Source organism: Castor canadensis, chromosome 8 (genome assembly GCF_047511655.1).
Source record: "Castor canadensis chromosome 8, mCasCan1.hap1v2, whole genome shotgun sequence".
Lineage (NCBI taxonomy): Eukaryota > Metazoa > Chordata > Mammalia > Rodentia > Castoridae > Castor > Castor canadensis.
Window position 1 is genome coordinate 141,672,396 of NC_133393.1, and position 20,666 is coordinate 141,693,061.

The window sequence follows — 20,666 nt, forward strand, 5'->3', positions numbered from 1 at the left end:
GTAAGTCATTTTGTGTCTCTGAGCCTCAGTTTCCTGGTCTATAAGATGAGGATAATAAAATTTTCCATACAGAGGGTCCCTAAGTCCCTCAACCATCATAGCAAGCACACAGTGTTATGTCCTCCTGGAGGGCGGGACCATACCTCACTTATTTCTGCCTGGCATCGGTTGGGGTTGAGTTGATTTTCAAAGGGCAAAAAGGCAGAGCTCAAATTTCCCTGCTAATATAAGTAAGTGGATCAAACGATAGCAGACAGTCAGAGTGGTCTCAGTCACCTATTAGAGAGGCCTAGAGTTGGGGAGAGTCCTAGGAAGAAGACCTACGTAAGAGGATGTTGGTAAGAGAAAAATGTATGTGTGTGTGTGTGTGTGTGTGTGTGTGTGTTGTGTGTGTGTGTGAGAGAGAGAGAGAGAGAGAGAGAGAGAGAGAGAGGAAGAATAGCAGAAGAAAAGAAAAAAGAAAAGGACAGCTATAATATCATATAATAATCAGGTTTCTTTCAGTTGCAAGTGACAAAAATCAACTCAAACTGGATTAAGAAAGCAAGCAAACAAGCAAACCAAAACCCAAAACAAATCAGGGAGCTACACCTTAAAAACACCCTGAAATACTGCTTCTCAGCCATTAGACTAGCAAAATTTTAATCAGCACCGTGTTGAGGAGGACTTGGAAACAATGCAAACCCAGTGTCCTTTAAGATTGGATTGGATCTCTAGATCCATGGTGAAGTAAATCTGGTGCAAGGACAGTAGGTGAACTGTAACATCCTCATCCACAGAACAATTCTCAAAATACGTTAAGTAAATGATACAAGTAATTAAGGGATAGACAGTAGGGTTTTAGTTCAATTAAGTTAAAAAAACAAGCTAAAGTAAACAATGTATTATTTAGGCATAGAGATGTGATAAAACTATAAAAGCCCTGGGAAATTATTAAAGAAGAAATCGGAATGATAGTTTGGAAGAAGCAATTTAATGAGGGAAAGGAATATACAGAGTTTCTAACATACTTATTTCTGAGCTTGGATGGTAAATTTCATGAGTGTTCGTTATTATTCTTAATGTATGTTTTATACACCTTTTTGCAAATATATTCCACAATAAAGAGTTTCTTAAATGTGAAAAAAAAAACCAAAACAAAAGCAATCACTACAGAAATTGCCGCCACTATAGAAGTTTTCTCAGTGTCCCCAGGGGACAGAATCTTATTTTTTTGGACTTGGCATAGATTGGCCAAGCTTGAGTTCCCTGACCAGGGTAGAGGGATGTCAGTAGCACTCAAATCAGATGGATGAAGAAAGGGGGGAGACTGGTTTCCCAAGGAAAATCTGGAGGCTTTTTGCTAAAGAAGGTAGAATAGATACTGGGCAGGCAAAAACAACAGATCTCCATGAGAGAGAGATGGAGGGAAGAAAGAGAGGGAGGAGAGAGAGCAGAAGGGGGAGAGGGAAGTGAGGGGGGAGAATGGGAGAGAGAGAGAGAGAGAGAGAGAGAGAGAGAGAGAGAGAGAGAGAGAGAGAGAGAGAGAGAAAAGATGGGAAAGGAAAATGGAAGGGAAAAAAGAAAAAGGGTGTTTGAGAGAAGTGAAGAAAGAAGGGAGGAAGGAGAAAAGAAAGAAAAAGGGAGAAAGCAAAGCGGGAAAAAGAAAGGAGACAGCAGGAAGGATGGAAGGAAGGAGAAGGAAAGGAGGGGAGCTGTGTTTATCTGCATATGTATATGTGCAACAGAGCATTAAGTATACAAGGTGTAGCAAGCTCTGCTACAACTTACTATCAAACCCAGGACTGCAAAACAGATCTAAGAAGAGATGAGGGTTTGCTGTGATTCCCCTCTCTCCAACCTCTGCCTTGTCAGAGGGTCCACCTTACATCATCCTCACCTCACCCTGTCTCCATTCCAGTGGGGTCCTGGAGCCTCTTGGGAAACTGGGGAATTGTCTGTCTAATACCATTGGCCATACTCTGGTCCAGGAGTGCAGGAGTGTCTATCAGCCATATGTTTTCAGTGTGTGACTGTCCAAGAACACACCTGTCAACCTTAACATCAGAGAACAAAAGCTTGGGTTTGACATGAAAAGGACAGCTAAGAAGCGAACAGCTCTGGCCCATCTACCATGTGGCATTCCTGAGCAAGCAGAGATTCAGCCTGGAAGATATGTGCAATACTTGAAAGATGTCTTTTATATAGGCAAGAGGGGATAAACACATCTGTATGGCATTGATTTTCTCCCCGTTTCTTTCTGGGATTTGGAGCACTACTGGGGAAAGGAACAATGAAAACATTTGAAACATCTGACTTAGGTTTTGGATAGGCAGCTTTTGGGGGGAAATGAAAGGTGAAATGCCAAATTTAGTTTGGCTCTTCTTTCATTCTGGCACCATTTTTCTCTTATTCATGACCTGTATTTTCCTTTTAGCACTGATGGGGTGGATTGTGTAACAGTCTTCCTTCACACATACATAGCTTGCCTTATCTTGAAAGAAAAACACACACTGACAACAGAAACCTCCCGACCTCCTGAGTAAGAGACAACCTTAGAATTCTGGCTCTCAGGATGTTTATTTTGGTTACTGTTTAGTATACTGATCACCGACCAGGATTCCTTGACACACAACTGAAATGCAATCAGAATCCGAAGGCATAACATCTCTGCTAAAAACAAAAAGGTTGTAGCTGTGTAAGAGCAAACAATACATGTAGGAAGAAAGAAGCCACTTGCACAAGGTCGGAGCCAAGCATTCCCTGTATCAGGTTTGGTACATTATGTGCTGGAATGGGTTAGGCTGTTTTTACTGAGGGCCACCATGCAGCCCACTGGTGCAGTTGGGGCCCTGCCGTGGTCTACCAGATGTCCTGGCAAAGGCTCAGTTTAACAGGTAGTTCTTACTTGCAGGCTAGGCTCAGATAAGAGCTATGAAGAAGCTCATTCCCCAGGACTCATGACACATCGCTTCATTTATGTAGCAACTTCAAGACTGATTTTAGGGTATCTTTTTAAGGGAGCTTTCCTTGAGCACTTGAATTTTTTTGGAGGTACTGGGATTTGAGCTCACGGCCTCACATTTGCTAGGCAAGCACCCTACCACTTGATCTATTCCTCCAGCCCCTTGAAATTTTTTTCCTTTATTGTTGTGCTGGGTGGGGGCACATTGCGGCATTTACAAAGGTTCTTACAATGTATCAAATATATCATACTTGAATTCTCCCCCTCCACTGCTCTCTTTCATCCCCCTCCCCTGCTCTTCTTCATCCCCCCTCCCCCAATTCCTGGAACAGCTTCAATAGGAATCATTTTTTTGCATTTACATACATGTGTACACATTATTTGCACCAAATTCATCCTGCTACCCCCTTTACTTACCATCTCCCCCTCCCACTGGTGCCACCCTCCACTTCCCTCTGTGCAGAACCTGTTCCACTTGAAGGCAAACTAGATATTAATTAAAAAACAGTAGAGTCCTTAGACAGAAGACTCAAGAGCTATGAAAGGAATATGCAAGAACTCAGTGATTCCATTAAAAGACCAAACTTGCAAATCAGGGACGTTGAAGAAGGAGAGGTGCAAGCCAAAGTTATTTGTAATGTATTCAACAAAATAATAAAAGAAAATTTCTCAAATCTTGAGAAAAATGATGCCCATTCAGGTACAGGAAGCCTCCAGGACACCAAACAGACTTGACCAAAATAGAGCCTCTCCATGTCATATTATCATTAAAACAACTAGCACAGAGAATATGGAAAGAATACTGAAGGCTGTAAGAGAAAAATCAAATAACATATAAAGATAAACCCATCAAAATGACAGCAGATTTCTCAACACAAACCTTAAAAGCAAGAAGGGCATGGAGTGAGGTATTTTGAGCACTGAAAGAAAACAATTTCAGTCCTAGTATACTCTACCCAGCAAAGCTATCATTCAGAATTTATGGAGGAATAAGTCTTCCATGATAAACAGAAGCTAAAACAATATATGGCTACCAAACCAACCCTACAGAAGATTCTGAAAGGAATCTTACACACAGAAGATGAAAATAAACATATCTTGAAAATTTTTTAATAACTAGTTTGAGATATAATTCACTTACCAAAAAGTTTACCACATTTCAGTGGTTTTCAGTATATACATATAGCCTCATGCATTCATCACTACTAGTTCTAGGTCATTTTCATTAATCCAAGTAAAAACACTGTACCCATTAGCACCTACTCTCCATCCTCTTCCATCTTCCTTTGCAGGTGAGGCAGCCACTACTTATTTTATGTTTGGACACTTCATATAAATAGAATCATACAATATGTGTTTTTTTGCTGCTGACTTACTTCACATGGCATAATATTTCACAATGTGTATCCACATTGTGTCATGCCACAGATTGGATCTTAAGAGTCCCCCAAAGGCTTATGTGTTAAAGGCTTAGCTTGGCACTATGAAGAGGTGGTGGAAATTTTAAGAGGTAGAGCCTAATAGGAGTTCTTCCAGCCATCGGGGGTGTGCCCTCAATGGGGATATTGGGACCCTGACCCCTGTCTTCTCTCACATTCATTCCCAGCCCTGATTTTTATTTAGGAATGTGTTGTTCAATTATCACATATTTGTGAATTTTTCAAATTTACTTCTGTTGTTGATTTTTAATTTATTTCCATTCTAAATTCTTTCTAAAACATTGTCATAGACATGTTTCTTTGAGTTCAATAACATACTCCTCTATGTATCCCTGTTGTTGATTACCATGTCTTATATACTAAATGCTTTCTTAATGTTTGATGAGTGAGTGGTTAAGTTTAGAGATTTAAAAAAATTACTTGAACTTGTTCAGATTTTTCCTTGGCTCAGAGAAGGATGAAGAGTATTTCTGATAAGGCATTCATTTCATCTGTTTTTTTTTTTAAATAAAAAAACATTGTTTAATACCTATGCCTGATCTGCTTGGGAAAACTTAGGCAGTACAACACAGTTGTGAATGTGTTTCTGGTAGACATCAGCTACCATCCTGAGGCAAGAGTTGGATGCAGGTCCCCCAGGGTCGATCATACAAATTATCGATGTGCAGGGAGAAAAGCTGGGGTAGAGTGCAGATTCCTAATTGTGTCTGTGATTCAAGAGAATGAGTGACAGTGGGGCTGCGAGACAGGACCCTACTGTTCTTTCAGTAGCCTCCTACTCATAGCCCACTGGATGTCAGGATCAATGGCATCACCAGTTAACTTACTTCTTTTCTCAGGTAGAGTATACATGGCTGGAAAGAGAAACTGGAAGAACCTCAGTTTATATTAACTCCTTCTGGGGAATGGAGTAGACATTTCTTCTTATAACAGGGCTCTATTTATTTTTACTACATATAAACAATTTGGAGTTACATTGTGACTCACTATATTTCTACTGCATGGTGCTGTTCTGATGCTTTTATTTTTAAAAATTATTTTATTTATTTTTACTAAATATCAATGTAATTATATTGCATAAAATATAAATAAACACTATTTAGCAGCATACTAAAAGAATAACACATCATAACCAAATGGGTTTTATCCCCCAAAGTAAAAATGTTTTGATATTAGTAATATAAATTTAAGATAATATATGATTTTATATGGATTTAAGGAGGAAAATTATGATTATGTCTGTAGATACTGAAAAGGCATTTGACAAAATCCAGTCTCCATTTCTAATTTATTAAAGAGATAAATAAAATGAGAACCAATGGACTAACTGTAAGAATATGGAATGCTTCACGAATTTGCATGTCCTCTTGCACAGGGGTCATGCTCACCTTCTCTGTATCTCTCCAACGTTCGTTCTGCCAAAGTGAGCACTAGATGTTCTTAAATTCATCTTTCAACTGCCATATTGGATAGCGATTGATTCTCTTGAGGTTCGAAACTGTGCCTTATTCATTATTATTTCTTCAGTAGAAGGCCTTGTAATACTATGTGTTTGATAAAATTGTTGAATGAGTAGTATTGTCTACCTTTAATGACTCCTATATTTCAGTGGGATGAATGCAAACTTCCTTAACAATTTGGAAACTAACGTTGTATTTTAGACTTAAATCCTAGAGTAAGTTAGACTACTTTTCCTAAGTTACATTACTACAGCAGGCTTCAGTTCTCTTCCTTCCTCTGCAGAGGTGATGGAGCCCAGGACATTGAAGAGAGAGACAGATAAGACTATATGCATATGAGACGTGCTGTCATCTCTGGACACTTAAAGCCGTGGCTAGTGAAATCTCATTCCCTAAAACTCTCTGGATTTCCCCCACTAATCCAGTATTGGTCTATATACGACTTGGACTTTCCTGAAACTTTTCTTAATATCCTCAGAGTTCATAAATATCCTGTCTCCTCTTTGACTTAAACTAGTTCATCTGAATTTTGGTCACTTTCCACAAGAAGAGTCATAGGAACTGAGTTGTCATAGACCCTGACACATAGACCATGCATGGTAAATGCTGGTCAAACACATAAAAGATTCTGCAGCCCTAGTCTAGAGAGGACAGAACAGGAACTGGACTCACATGTTTGGACAATGCAATTGTCACTTTTCTTCCTATACCACTCTGGGCCTGAGAGAGAAACCTGGAAGCAGTGATGTACATCCTGTAACAAAGGTGCTCTCTGCTTTCCTTCTCTAGGTGGTTTTCCCAAGGAGGGAAGTGGAATGGACTGTGGGAATGGGGCTAGAGTATCTGTATTTTTTGCAAGGTTTGAGATGTTCCCTCCGACCTCAGGAAATAATGTGTGTGCTACTATTTCCTGATCTCTTCCTAGGAAAAGTGTATGAGAAGAGTACAATGAAGGCACAATCCTTCCTATGAGAGCAAGAACAGATGTGGTCCGATCACAAATAATAGTAAAAAGTCCAGGGCTGCTGACCTCAGGCATACTGGATGTAGGTGTCTACAAGATTTTATCAGGAAGCTGTTTTGCTCCACCTCTGTCTCTATCTTCCTTGGCATTACATTCATTCTTAGGGTGGAGGAACTTTATTTCTGAGCTAGCCCCTGGCAGCTCTAGGTTTATATCCTTACAATTGACTGACTCTATAGCCATTCTTGTATAGGAAGAAATTTTAAACCTGTTGAAATCACCATAAGAAGGAGGCTAAGGAAGAAAGGAGAAAAATAGAGGAGATGCACTCATTTGGTTTATAATGCATATATACATGGAAATGTCACAATGATACACCCTGTATAGATATCTCAAACAAACAAAAATGTAATTCTTTTTTCAAAATCAGAGAATGGAGGGCAGAATAGGTCCTGTTGGGGAGGTGGTGGTATCAACGGGAGGAGAGAGGATGTGAGGAGAGGGTGTAAGAGGGTGAATAGGGTGCAAATACTGTGCACACATGTGTGTAAATGGAAAAATGAGACCTATTGAAACTATTCTAGGAATAGGGGAAGGGATGATAAAGGAGAATGATGGAAGGGGTGAACTCAACTATGATATATTTGATATACTGTAAGAACTTCTGTAAATGTCACAATGTACCTGCAGCACAACAATAATAAAAAAGGAAATTTAAAAAAAATTACAAAAAAAAAACCAGTTGACTCTTCCTAGGTCACTCCAGCAATGTTTCTAGGATTATCTTCTTTGATCCACTTATGTCACATTTCCACTGATAACCATTTCATGGGTTCATTGCTTGTTAAACCATTCATCCAAGGTACACTTTGCATGTTCCAGTATACTGGGGATATACCATTAAAAAGAGAAACAAGATCCCCAAATTCTTTCCAGAAACAAACTCTCTCTCTCTCTCACACACACACACACACTCCTCACAGAAAAATGATGAATAAATAAGAAAATATAGCACATAATGTGAAGTGGAATGCAGAAAATTGAAATAGGAAGATATGATCCAAAGTAATAGGGTTTCTAATTCATACTGGATAGTGAAGACAGGCCACCAACCAGTGTGCTAGCAAATGGCATCGTTGACTGTGGTTGCTTGTGTCCCTTTGGAGGTAGGTGACCATTGCCCTTTAAACCAAGTGCCAGAGAGAGGGAGAGGGCTATCTTCCCTGGGAAAACTGGGGAGTCATTTCCAGAATCAGACGGAATGGATACTAGGCAGGGAATAAACATGGCGACTCCAGGAATCCTTCTTATCAAACATAATTTTTCATGGGGAGTTTTCAAATATTAATATAAATTAACACAAGCAGTATTTTCTTAGGAAAAAACACATTTTAAAAGTTCACAATTAAGCACTGTGAATTCAGTCTGCCAGAACAATGAAGTTGTTAAGATGAACCTCACGACTGAAAATGAGGATGACAAGTGACATTCATCTCTTCTCTGAGGAATCCAAATGTCTCATAATGCCCAGGTATAAGGTCATCCTTCCTTTGAATTCCCTGTTTCAATGACTCAAGCTCCTGAAAGTTCTCCTATCCCCTCTCACCAGGTAAGTCTGGGCCACCTTTGCCAGTTCTTCTGAGCACCCGTCTGTCTGAATTCTGATCCTCTTAGTAACAACCATTCAAAGAAAACATATCCAATTCTGAAAGGATAAAAAAAATCAGCTGTATAGTAGATAAATCCATATAGAAAGGAAACTTCTCTACTCCAAAAAAAACAACAGCACTCTTGAGACATAGCTTTGGGAGGCTCTGAGTATAACCAAGCAGGTATTTATTTAGCTTGTTCATCTACAGTAGATGTATTTAATCTGTTGGGTTCCTATTTTACTCCAAGTTGTTCTTGCTCTACAAGAACGGATTGCCTTAGTGAGGATTCTCCAGGGGTGGAGGGAAGAGGTGTACGCACGTGTGCATGTGTATGTGTGTACACATACAAATTCACTTAGTTACGGAGATTGAGAGGTCCCATCATCTGCGTTCTGCAAACTGGAGAACCAGGAAGACCAGTCATATAATTCAGTCTGAGTCAGAAGTAATGTTTAACTAGGCAGACATCTGTGCATCCCATAGCTCAGTCAAGTTGTCACAATATTTTAATCACACAAATCTAAAAAAGTCATTGATATAGTTTTATAGATTTCTCAAGCAAAATAAAGGAAAGCAAACCCCTAAACAATGGATTGACCTATTTCAATGGTGAGATCAGCTTTTTGTCAGATTCTTAACAACACATCTGGACTCCTTAACTCTCACAGTTTTGTCCTTGACTACTGGCCGTTATTTTGCTGGCTTCAGCCTGAACATGTACTGCACTTTCTTGTAGGTTTTTGTCAGTTCTGCTTCCATGCTTTTATTTTTGTTGTGATACCACTGTATTCTCTCTTTGATTTGCTCTAAATCCCATCTATTATTCAAGAGCCTATGTTAACTTGTCCAGGAAATCTTTTGAAACTAGCCCACTAGATTTCCACAATGCTTTCTTTCTCTTAGCCATTTGGACTTAAGTTGTAGAGAGGAAAAACGAGGTGAAACGTCTATTATCTTAGTTTATTCTTTTAGGGAGATAATAGCTTTGACTAAAAACACCTTGATTTGTCCATTGAGGGCTTAGGCAAGCCTGAAAGACTTGGGTCTTGGTGGGCTCATAGGAACAAAGAGAGATGGATCAGTTCAACTGAGGGAAACAAAAAGAGTCATTTATTTTTGCTTCTGGGGAACCTTTAAAAAGAGAAATGCTCATTGTGAAGTTCTTTGAGCTTTTGCTGGTGTCATCTCTTGTCTGATTCCCTCATCTTAAGGAAAACCTATCACTCACACAAGAGCTTAACAGGGCAGGTTTTGGAGGGAGTTGAATGAAAAGCTGGGCTGATGTAGTGGACAGCTGAAAACATGGTGGAGCAAAGCAAGAATCTGGACTTTGTAGAACTCTTCAAGGGGAATTTTTGGGAGTCCTAGACAATCTTTACTTTCTTGGGTGCTCATAATGGGGCTCCCTGATTACAGTCTCCAGGTAATGAAACACTGCAGCAACTTCTAAGGAAGGACCCTCTGTTCCAGAAAGCTACTTCTCATTTTCTCACTTTCTGTGATGTCTCCTTCTTTGCGTCCCCTCTTGCCATATTCTGTCTTATTTAGAACACTTTGGCTTCTCCCTTCATTCTATTTTCTGTTTCTCTGTAAGCACAACAAAGACCTGGCAGTGGACCAAGTGATCAAATGGCCATTCCTTTTTGGATAGTGAGAGGTAGGTGTAGAAGAGATGAAGGGCAAATCTTAGTTTAATATATTATTATACCCACCTCACATTCATCTGTACAAACACATATGCATATTTGGGTCTTACCAGAACTTCCAAATTTTAAATTCTATGAGAGAAGAGACAACATCTATTTTATGAGCACCCTTCATGCTACTTCACCAAACATCTAGTATTGAGCAAGGCACATAGTCCTTATTCAATGAATCATGAATGACTTGCAGCGAGTTACATGACAGCTATGAGAGGAGGGAAGTAGAGATTGGGATTTACATTGTAGAGGGTCTATTACATGTCAATCAGAGCACATGGCACTTTACAGGTAACTCTATAGACTACTCAACACCCACCATGCACACAGTACTCTATGTAAGGTCTCTTGCTTAGTTCTCACTGCTGAGACATGTCCCTTAGTCCAGGAATCGGGCAATATGGTGGGCATCTTCATAGCCATCTTGTATCCGACATTATGAACATCATTGCACAGATGAAGAGTGGGGTTCTGAGAAACATCAGCTGCTCACATTTCCATAGCTAGAGTGGCAGAAATAGAACATTTTCCCTGGTCCTTTTAAGTCCATGGACCATGGGATTTTCCTCTTATTTCACTGCAAAACAAATCTATTTGAAATATTTAAACATAACATATGTAGAGGCCAGGAATGAGGAAGCCTGTATTTGCAACCAATATGCCTTGAAGTAAGAGGGGAATGGATGGGTTTAGGATGACACACTCCACTCCAGAAGTGTTTAGCAAGTGAGACACTATTGGTATTTTTTGGCCAAGCCACTTTTTTAAAAAATCATATGGGAATGTTCTGTGCATTGTGGGATATTTTGAATTCTTAGTTCTTGCCACCTAAATGCCGGGAGTGCCCCTTCTGTTTGTGACACTTAAAATTAAATGCTCTCAGGCATTTCCACATGTCCTTAAGGAGAGTGGTACCATGCTCTCCTTCCTGGGAATCACTGCAGACCAAGTCGTTCCCTTAAGTGATCTCCAAGTTCCGTGTAGCTTCGGTATTCAATAATTCTGTGTAGAAGCGAATGCATGAGTAAATGAATGAGTGAACATTAGTCAGGGCTAATCACAGGCTGCTTTTGTAAGGGTGTGTTTGGGGGGAATATTCCTGAATCCTTGGAGAGCTCAGATTGCTGGGGCACTCCGGATGATACCCAAATGGAAGTTTGATGGATGACTCAGATGCAACATGAAAGCACCCGGAAGGCAAACTTCATCTACTCTGCAGTTTACCTCTAACTAGACCCCTTCCTGATGCTTTCAAGACTGTTAAATGAAGACTCTGCTCACTCAATAGCAGCCTAGACTGGGAGCAGAGGAAGGGAGGGAGGTGCATCACCTCGCTCTAGTAAAGTGGAATACCATCGCTCTCCATGCTAATGCAAACCAGCTGTGGCTGGCTCCAGCTTGCGATAGAGCAGGCGGAATTCTTGGACACTGAGTTATTCTTAGAAGCATGTGCACAGTCCCCTGGCAGAGCTCACTGTGAACTGGCTGTTGCCAGCCCCTTGTCAAGATGCTGTGCCAGCAGACCCGGGAGTGATTGTTCTTGCTTATGAAAAATAACTTTGGGATTTTAATTTCAAATTACCCACAGAGATGGGGCCTGGATATGGAGGAGGGTGGTAAGGGCAGAGGGAAGAGGACAAAGGACAGGGAAGAGGGACAGAAGAGCACTGTCCTTTCACTCTACCCTGTGTACTGCAGGTGCTGGTTTTCTCACCACAGCTGAACTTTCATGTGACCTGGGTAGACCTGGGTGACCAGTTGTCTAGACCTTGAATGTGGGCCCTTCTACATGCTTCTAGGTCTCTTTATTAAGTACTTTTGTATGCTAGGCTCTTTACACTGGAGATCTCATTCAGTGTTCATGAGAACACTGTGTGGTGGATATCATTGATCCTCTTTTATAAGAAACTAAGTGTTGGAGAAGGAATCTGCCCAGGGCTCCATAGCTATGAAGTGGCACCAGCAAGATTTGGACTCAGACAAGCCAACTGCTGCCTTCATGTCTGTTTTGGGTACCAACTATAAGCCAAGGCATAGCCTTGAGACTGTTACACCAAACAAAGAGATTGAGTCTCAGCCCTCAAGTCTCTCTGTAGTGCTGTCTATGGGACAGACAAGCATATGACAAGGAGTGCTAACAGGATTTGTCAGGCAGGAGATCAGAGCTACTGTAAACTGCAGCAGGATATGGCAGGCATAGCTTTGATTTGGAGAAAATGCTTGGAGTCTTACATAGCACCTTTGTAGAAGGCCATGGAAAATGAATGTTAACTCAGAGGACCAGCATGCGTAAGAACGTGAACAGGCTCAGCAGTCTTTAGGGGCTCAGGATGCCCTGAGGACATGGAAGATAAGATGAATGCAAAGATGAGCAGCACTTGAGCACCAAGGGTCTTACAGAGCAGACCAAGAACGTGAACTTGGGAAACTGAAACCTCATGAATCTATTTGTTTACTCATTTGCTCATTCAGTATGTATTCACTGAGTGCCACTCTGTGCCAGGTATTTTACATTTAAAGTGCTTTAAGGAAGGAATAGGTGCATGGTTTGTACTTCAAACTTGTGTGGAAAATCATTTAGGGACTCTCCATAGTGATTGAGGTTGAAAGATGACTCAAGAGTGACCAATGGTGGGCTGGCAGAGTGGCTCAAGCTCTAGAGCGCCTACTTAACAAGCGTGAGGCCCTGAGTTCAAACCCCAGTACTGCCAAAAAAAAAAAAAAGAATAACCAATGGTAACAGCTGGGAGTTTAGGGCCATAGGTAACAACAAGGGAGACACTTCTGCTTGATATACATAGGAAATTAATGTAAGGCTCATTTCCTCTGCAAAACACATTGATGGATGCATGGTCACATCAAGGGGAGTACCAGAAAATGTGGGTTAGTCTCCGGAACACCCAGGTATATTTGTTCCCATCAATAGAATGCAATGTATCAAACACAATTTGTATTTGTTACCAAACCTATTTATATCAGTGTCTGTTATTAATTATTTAATAACATATTAACCAAAATAAAACAAGTTAGAGAAAGAGAGGAGAGGGAAGGAGAGAGAGAGAGAGAGAGAGAGAGAGAGAGAGAGAGAGAGAGAGAACTGTTTTTACAAATGCTAAGTCATAACTTTTGAGAAGACTTACTAAAGAGAACTGCTAAAAAAAATTGCCATGGAGTTAGGTGCGGCTGCAACGATGAAAGGACTGGGGAAATAAAATTCTAGCGAAGTTCTGCACTCAGATTGCTTTACAAGGCTCTTTAAGGTCTCTCTTGACTTCAAAGAAACTCCTGCTGGAAACTGTAGCTGATGCATTATGGGTGTGGTTTATGTAAGGAAGATGACAAGGAGCTGTAGTCAGCAGACCCGTTCTCAAAGACAAGCCTTGGCTCTACATCAAACGAGTGGGGAATGAATGTGCATTTATATGTTTTAGGTTAAAATTAAACAGGTTTGAAGTATGTATGTATCATTTTTTTTAGCTTTCAGAAAAGTTTTTATTGAAGTCCAACATATAGAGAAAAGTGAACAAGAGTAGAGTGGGATGTGATTTTACCCAGTGTGAAAACACCTGGGGGAACTAGAAACCCCATTAAGGAATAGGACCTTGCCAGCATCCCAAAACCTTTCCTCATTGCCTCATTCTCATCAGCACACACTTCCACCACAAATGCAGCCACTACTCGGATTTTTATCAGCATCAATTACTTTTGCCCATTCCATAAGTTAAATTGAGCAGAATGTTTATGTTTTTTTGTTTGATTTATTTTGCTTGTCATTATGTTTGTAAAATCTATCCATTCTTTACTGTTTATTTAGTGTGGCAATGATTTGCTCAATCTTATTGTGTGTAATATTCTATGAGTAGTCTGATACATGTAAGCCCTCAATAAATGATAGTCAAAAAGGGATGTGTAGTGACCTCTAGAAAAATAAGGCAACACCTGTACAGCTGTCCACCATCCGAACTCAAATGACTTTTTGAAAATATTGAGCACCCCAATTTTTCTGTCCATTCTACTCCTGAAGGATATATATGTGGTTTCTAATGTCTGGGTAATATAAATAGTGCTCCTCTTGAGTGTTTTATAGAGGTCTGTTGATGAATACATGCATGCATTTCTTTTGCATTCCCATTTAAGAGGAAAACTGCTGAGTCCTGAGTTGTGCTTATATTCAGATTCAGTAGAAATGGGAACGTGTTTTATGCATTGTAGATATGCATTCGTGTCAATTTATGCTTCCAGCTTGTGGAGGATGAAAGTTGTAATGGCTTCAGCAACCATATTTGCATATGGTATGTTGTTAATTTTAGCTGTTTTTGTGGGGGTGATGTACATAATTTAAAGAATAAACCTCCTATTGTGCAGCAATTTGATTTATAAGAAAGTTGCAAAAATGGTACTGCGAGTTCCTGTATAAGGTAATGCTCAGTTTCTCCACAGTAAAGTTGCTATTTTTCTTTTTCCGTATTTTATAGTTTGGAAGTAAATTAGTAAATGTAGCCTACTTTTAAGTGGGGAAGGGGAGAGGGAGATTGAAGTTCTTAAATTCTTCACCTCCTGAAGGCTGGAATATCTACCTACATTATTTGCAATTATTCTGCAAGGAAGGTTTGCTTCATCTCATCATTCATTCATTCGTTCACTCATATCAGCATAGAAATACATATATTAATTTTATACTTTGGATTATCATCCAATATCACATTATTTATTGCTCAAAAGTTTTCAGCTTTGGCCACTGGGAGCTCTTTCAGGGTGGTTTCTTTCCCCTTAAGGTGTCACCCCCACCATCCTTTTGCTTTTGAAGCACTTTCTTACTTTCTGGTACTACAAGGATACTTCAGGCTCATACTGTATTTTTCCTTCACTGACCTTAGAATCGTTCTTTTCTCTAAGAATCTCTGATATTATTTATTGGAGAATATTATTTAGCATCTCACTGTGGTATTTCTCATGAAGAGAAGACTGCCTTCCTAAATATTTCCTGGCCATTTGAACACTCTTCTAAATGATGTACCTATTCAAGTCATTTGTTTATTTGGACATTTTTTCCTTGTTGTTACATATTTTGGATTTGAGCCCTTCATTGCATATATGTGTCAAAGGTTTTCTTCCATGTGTGCCTTGCCTTTCTATCCTATTTGTGGTGTCTTTGAAAAACAGACGTTCTCCATATTATTGTGCTACAATTAGTCATTTTTCCCCGTATGGTTCTGTTTATGATCCTACGTTATCTTCTGAAAGCTTTGTTGTTATACCTTTCATGTTTAAAGCTACAGTAACCTGGAATTGATTTTTATGTGTACTGTAAGGTGGAGTTAAAATGCTTTTTATAAAACATGGATATCCTATTAGCCAAGCCCCATTTATTGAAAGACCCCCTTCCTCACTCTGTGCAATTCCATCTTTGTTTCTGAGCTCTGTGTTTGGTTCTTAATTTTTTTGTTTATCCTCTCATCAATACCACATTAACTTACTTGGTGTAACTTTATTGTAAGTCTTATATCTGCTTGTGGAACTTACCTAATTTTTTCTTATTCTTCAAAATTATCTTTCAAGGTTATTACTGATATTATATGATAAATTTGGGGACCATTTTTCTTTTATTTAAAAGAGTTTATTTAAGACTAGTGTTATTTCTTCTTTAAATATTAAAGAATTGACCTGCAATGCCATCTGGGCCCAGAGATTTCTTTGTGAAGACTTTAAATTACAGATTTGAATTTTTTAAATAAGAAGACAAATTTGGTGTTTTTTTTAAACTCCTGTGTCAATTTTAAAAGTTCTGATTCCCTTTCTTTTTTTTCCTCCCTCCCTCCCTCTTTCCTTCCCTTCCTCCCTCCCTCCCTCTGTCCCTCCTTCCTTCTATCCAGAATTTCTCTACTGTTTCTAAATTTTCCAGAAAAACTCCAGCATTTCTTGATGTCCTTGATTATATCCAGTTAAAAGAAACCATGCTAAGGTGTCAAGATCATAGTACAGTCACTAAGTCCATCCCAGCATGGTAGCTAAGAACAGGAGCTCTGGAGCTCTTCTCTTCATTCTGCCTTAAATTATAAATGTGAATCCTTGGTTATCCATCCTCAGTGTTATCATCTGAAACAGTTAATCCACAAGAAGTCCAACGTTGTTTTCTGGCACAGCACATTTCTGCTTGGCATCTCTGCTGTCTGCAGGTGCTTTGGAGGGCAGAGGTTCCCTTCTCTCAGCCTCCTTTAGGGGTCATGGTTCCTCACTTCCTGGTTGCCCTGGAAGCCTTGAAATATAATTTTCACTTCCTCAGCTCTGTGAGATTGTTGAAAGCTTTGCTGGTATCTCTGCCCTTTGAAGTTACCCTCTGGCTTGTTCCTTACAAATACTAGTCAGGCATTTGGCTCATCTTTGGTTCTCTTCTCTCCAGAATCCTGCCTTCTCATGTACTGACTGCCTCAGCACCTCTCTGAAGTCTTCAAACACTGTTTTTGTATTTTAATTGACTGTTCTAGTGTGTCATGGCATAAGCATTGCTACAAGTTACCCAGTTCAGGTAGAGGTATACAGCTGAATATATCTTTTCTGTATTATCATTAATTTCTTACTTGAACTGACTTTTTGAGTTAGCCAGTTGACTAAGTATCGTGATTGACAAGAGATAGATCTATTGTGATGATATTAACAATAGTAACAGCAGCTTCACATTCCTTGGTAAGTCACTAGGAGCCAGACCCTGTGCTGAGTTATTTATATGCATTTTCTCATTTTACCCTCCTAAGAACATCAGAGGTGGGTGCTATCACTCATGTTTAGATGACAGACTGAATTCAGAGTGACTTGACCATACCCATAAGGCTAATGAGTGGTCATAACAAAATACGAGCCAAAGCCACCAAGTCCATATGCTAACAAGGCTGATGTCTTTGGGTTAGAAGGACATGAGGGCTAAATGGGGACAGGAGAAGCTGCTTGGAGATCTGGAATGAGATGATTCAGAGCTAGAACAGAATCATGAGGGAGACATGAGGGAGACTGACTTCTCACCTAAAGAAAAGGACATTCGTGTTCCAAAATGCCATATTTTCCCCAATCTCAAATTTAGTATTTCTTATTTTTGTTTTTGAACAAGGTATTGCTCTTATAATATACATTGTCAGTCACCTAGTACTGACATTAACTGTCATCCCCAGACATATGCAAATTCCTCAGTCACCCGGCTGTTGTGTCAGCTGACTTACATGGCTTGGTAGCGCCTCAAAGGAATGGTGATAACTTAATTCCGCTGGCTACATAAAGCTTTTCCAAAAAAGTTACTCTAGGATTAAGCAATGACACAGAATTTGCTGAATCCATAGGTTTTCCTATGGATTCAGTGCTATTAAGGTGTTTTGAAATTGCCCAATGTTTTGAAATCTAGCATAGACTTTTGAGGCTAACAGCAGTTGTTGTGACAGATTCATGTGTCAACACGGTATCAAGCACCCAGTGTATAGTCTTTAAAAGTTAATGTCTGGCTTTCATGACCAGCTATTTTATTTTGAGGCATGTGGAGTTCAATTAAGGAAAAACCCAGAACAATTCATTTAACCAAAATAAGAAATGTAGACAGAATCCAGTATTCTTTGCTATGCCTTGTGATTACTCCATTACTGAAATGGTTCTAAAATGTTCATGATTGATGATTTGATTGCAAAAAGGGCTAGAGCCCATGTGCTCAAGGCACATCTTGCATCCTTCTGCCTGAGTGTAAATCCTTGTTGTTCCTCTCCACACTTTGGGAATCTTCAGCACCTCTCTTTGCCTCAACTGTGCATGGGGATCTGAATAATACTTAAAGTTGTGGTGAAGATCAGTCCAAGTAAACACTAAGAAGAGTGTTTGAAGGGTCAGGCCCAGGTGGTGGCTCACACCTGTAATCCCAGTTCTGAGAGGGGTGTAGGTAAGGAAGACTGTGGTCTGAGACTAGTCCTGGGCATAAGCACAAGACTCTATCTAAAAAAATCAGTATGGCACAAGGGGCTAGTCGTGTGCCTCGAGTGGTAGAACATTTGCCTAGCAAGTGTCAGGTTCTGAGTTATCACAAAAAAAAGTGCTTAACAAATGGTTGGTGCTCTATAAAGACTGACTACCAGGACAAGTAGCACACTAGTCTAGATAATATGCCTGAGGTCTGCTGACTGGCCATGGCCAAAGCCACGAAAATAATATTGGATTCTGAATTTAATTAGGTCTTAGGAATTAACTTTGAGTATGATTCAAATTGTTATTGATAATGAAAGGGTACTTAAGTATATGGAGAAATGTGTCCTATTGTTACCACTGAAGACTTTGTTACTTTTGTTTTTGGTGGTACTGGGGATTGAACTCAGGACCTTATGCCTGTTACTTTTTTTTTTTAACTTACATTTAATGTAGAGTTTGTTTTGTTTTTTCTCTGGAGCTGGTATGTTTTTTCTTTTCTTCTTCTTCTTCTTCTTCTTCTTCTTCTTCTTCTTCTTCTTGTTCTTCTTCTTCTTTCTTCTTCTTCTTCTTCTTTTTGTGATGCTGGGTATTAAACCCAAGACATGCTGGGAAGCACGCACTGTAGTACTGAGTCTACCCTCATCCTTGAGAACAATTTTTAATACAGAAACCTGCAAACCTTCTCCACCAGTACCTTGCTATCTACGTCTGGCCTTTGAAGTTACCAGCTCCACATGGTCCCCTGAATTTTTCCCACTGTCTCATTTGCCTAGCCTCATTGTGTGCTAGGGCTCCTCACTCCATGTCCACCTGTCTGTCATTTCTTCCCATAGGCCAATTCTGCCCTGCTCGGAACCTTTGCTCTTCTCCCTTTGTCCAAAGTTTCACAGGCTTGTTAGTCAGGGTTCCCCAAACAGGATCATTAGATGACGAACAGATGCTCTTGTACTTACAGTGGGATTGTGGTCTGATTGACCTACAGTAGGATGAAATAGTGTATGTTTAAAGTGAATTTAATATACCTAATGTGCCAAATGTCATAGGTTAGTTTAACCTACCTTGTGCATACTCAGAACACTTACCTTAGCCTTCAGTTGGATAAAATCATCTAACACAATGTTTATTTCATAATAAAGTGTTGAATAGCTTATGTAATTTATTGAATACTGTACTGGAACTGAAAACCAAAATGGTTGTATGGGTATGTTGCACAGCATTGTTCAGTTGACAAATTGTGAGTCGAACCATTATAATTCAAGACCATTGTACAGCTTTATTAGGAATTAGCTTCCATAATTACAGAGGCCGAGAAGTCCCATGATCCACTGTCAGCAAGCTGGAAACCCAGAGAAGCCAGTGGTCAGTTCAATATGAGTCTATTAGCCTGCAATGGAAGGAGCCAATCTTGCAACTCTCAGGTCAATGGCCTGAGAACCTTGGTGGAGAGGCTGCTGGTATAAGTTCCAGAATCTATAGGAATAAGAACCAGAGCCCCAATATCTGATGTCATGTTCCAAATCCAGAAGAGAGAAGGAATTTGCCTTCCTTTTGCCTTTTAATTCAATCCTGGTCTTCCCAGATTAGATGATGCTTGTTCACCCTGGTAAGGGTGAATCTTGATTCCAAAGCCAGCTTCTTTGAGAAACACCTGACAGACACATCCAGAGATAATACTTTGCCACTATGTTGGCAGCCTTAGCTCAGACACATTGACATCTAACATTAGCCACTTCCTGGGCACACTCTTGTCCACCAGTAGGTGTTAGCTAGCTGAGTGTCATTCCTCAAAGAAAGCCTTCTCTGGTGCTTGGACTAAGTCCTCTTCATGCTGCCACCATTCTTTTTTTTTTTTTTCTTCCCCCTTCCCCCTGCCACCTCCCTTTCCTCCCCACCCCCCTCACTACCTGGCAGAAACTATTTTGCCCTTATTTCTAATTTTGTTGTAGAGAGAGTATAAGCAATAATAGGAAGGAACAAGGGGTTTTGCTGGTTGAGATAAGGATAGCTATACAGGGCATTGACTCACATTGATTTCCTGTGCGTGGGTGTTACCTTCTAGGTTAATTCTTTTTGATCTAACCTTTTCTCTAGTACCTGTTCCCCTTTTCCTATTGGCCTCAGTTGCTTTAAGGTATCTGCTTTAGTTTCTCTGCGTTGAGGACAACAAATGCTAGCTAGTTTTTTAGGTGTCTTACCTATCCTCACCCCTCCCTTGTGTGCTCTCGCTTTCATCATGTGCTCATAGTCCAATCCCCTTGTTCTGCCACCATTCTTGCCATTCACAAGAAGAACAATCCTTTGTGTAACTACTTGCTTAATGGTATTGCCTCTACTAGCTCAGAAATTCGACAAGGGCGTGAATTGGGTATCTTTTAAAGTGTTAAATTCCTAGTGCCTGGTTGTATTTGCCTGCTTGCCTATAAAGACTGATTCTATCTTTCTCTACTTACACACACACACACACACACACACACACACACACAGAGTTATATCATATATATTTCTTATTAAAATACAATATACATACTGAACACAAAATGTCCAGCCTAATAATTTGTTAAAAAATAAAATG

The 20,666-nt window shown here is 39.9% G+C and overlaps 1 non-coding gene across 1 annotated transcript; it reads right to left on the reverse strand.

Annotated features, from left to right (window-relative positions):
• Positions 1 to 5,714: 5,714 nt before the first annotated feature.
• Positions 5,715 to 5,817, reverse strand: LOC141410541 (U6 spliceosomal RNA). The gene has a single exon (XR_012435391.1). It is a non-coding gene; the product is annotated as a U6 spliceosomal RNA (small nuclear RNA).
• Between the last annotated feature and the right edge of the window lie 14,849 nt (positions 5,818 to 20,666).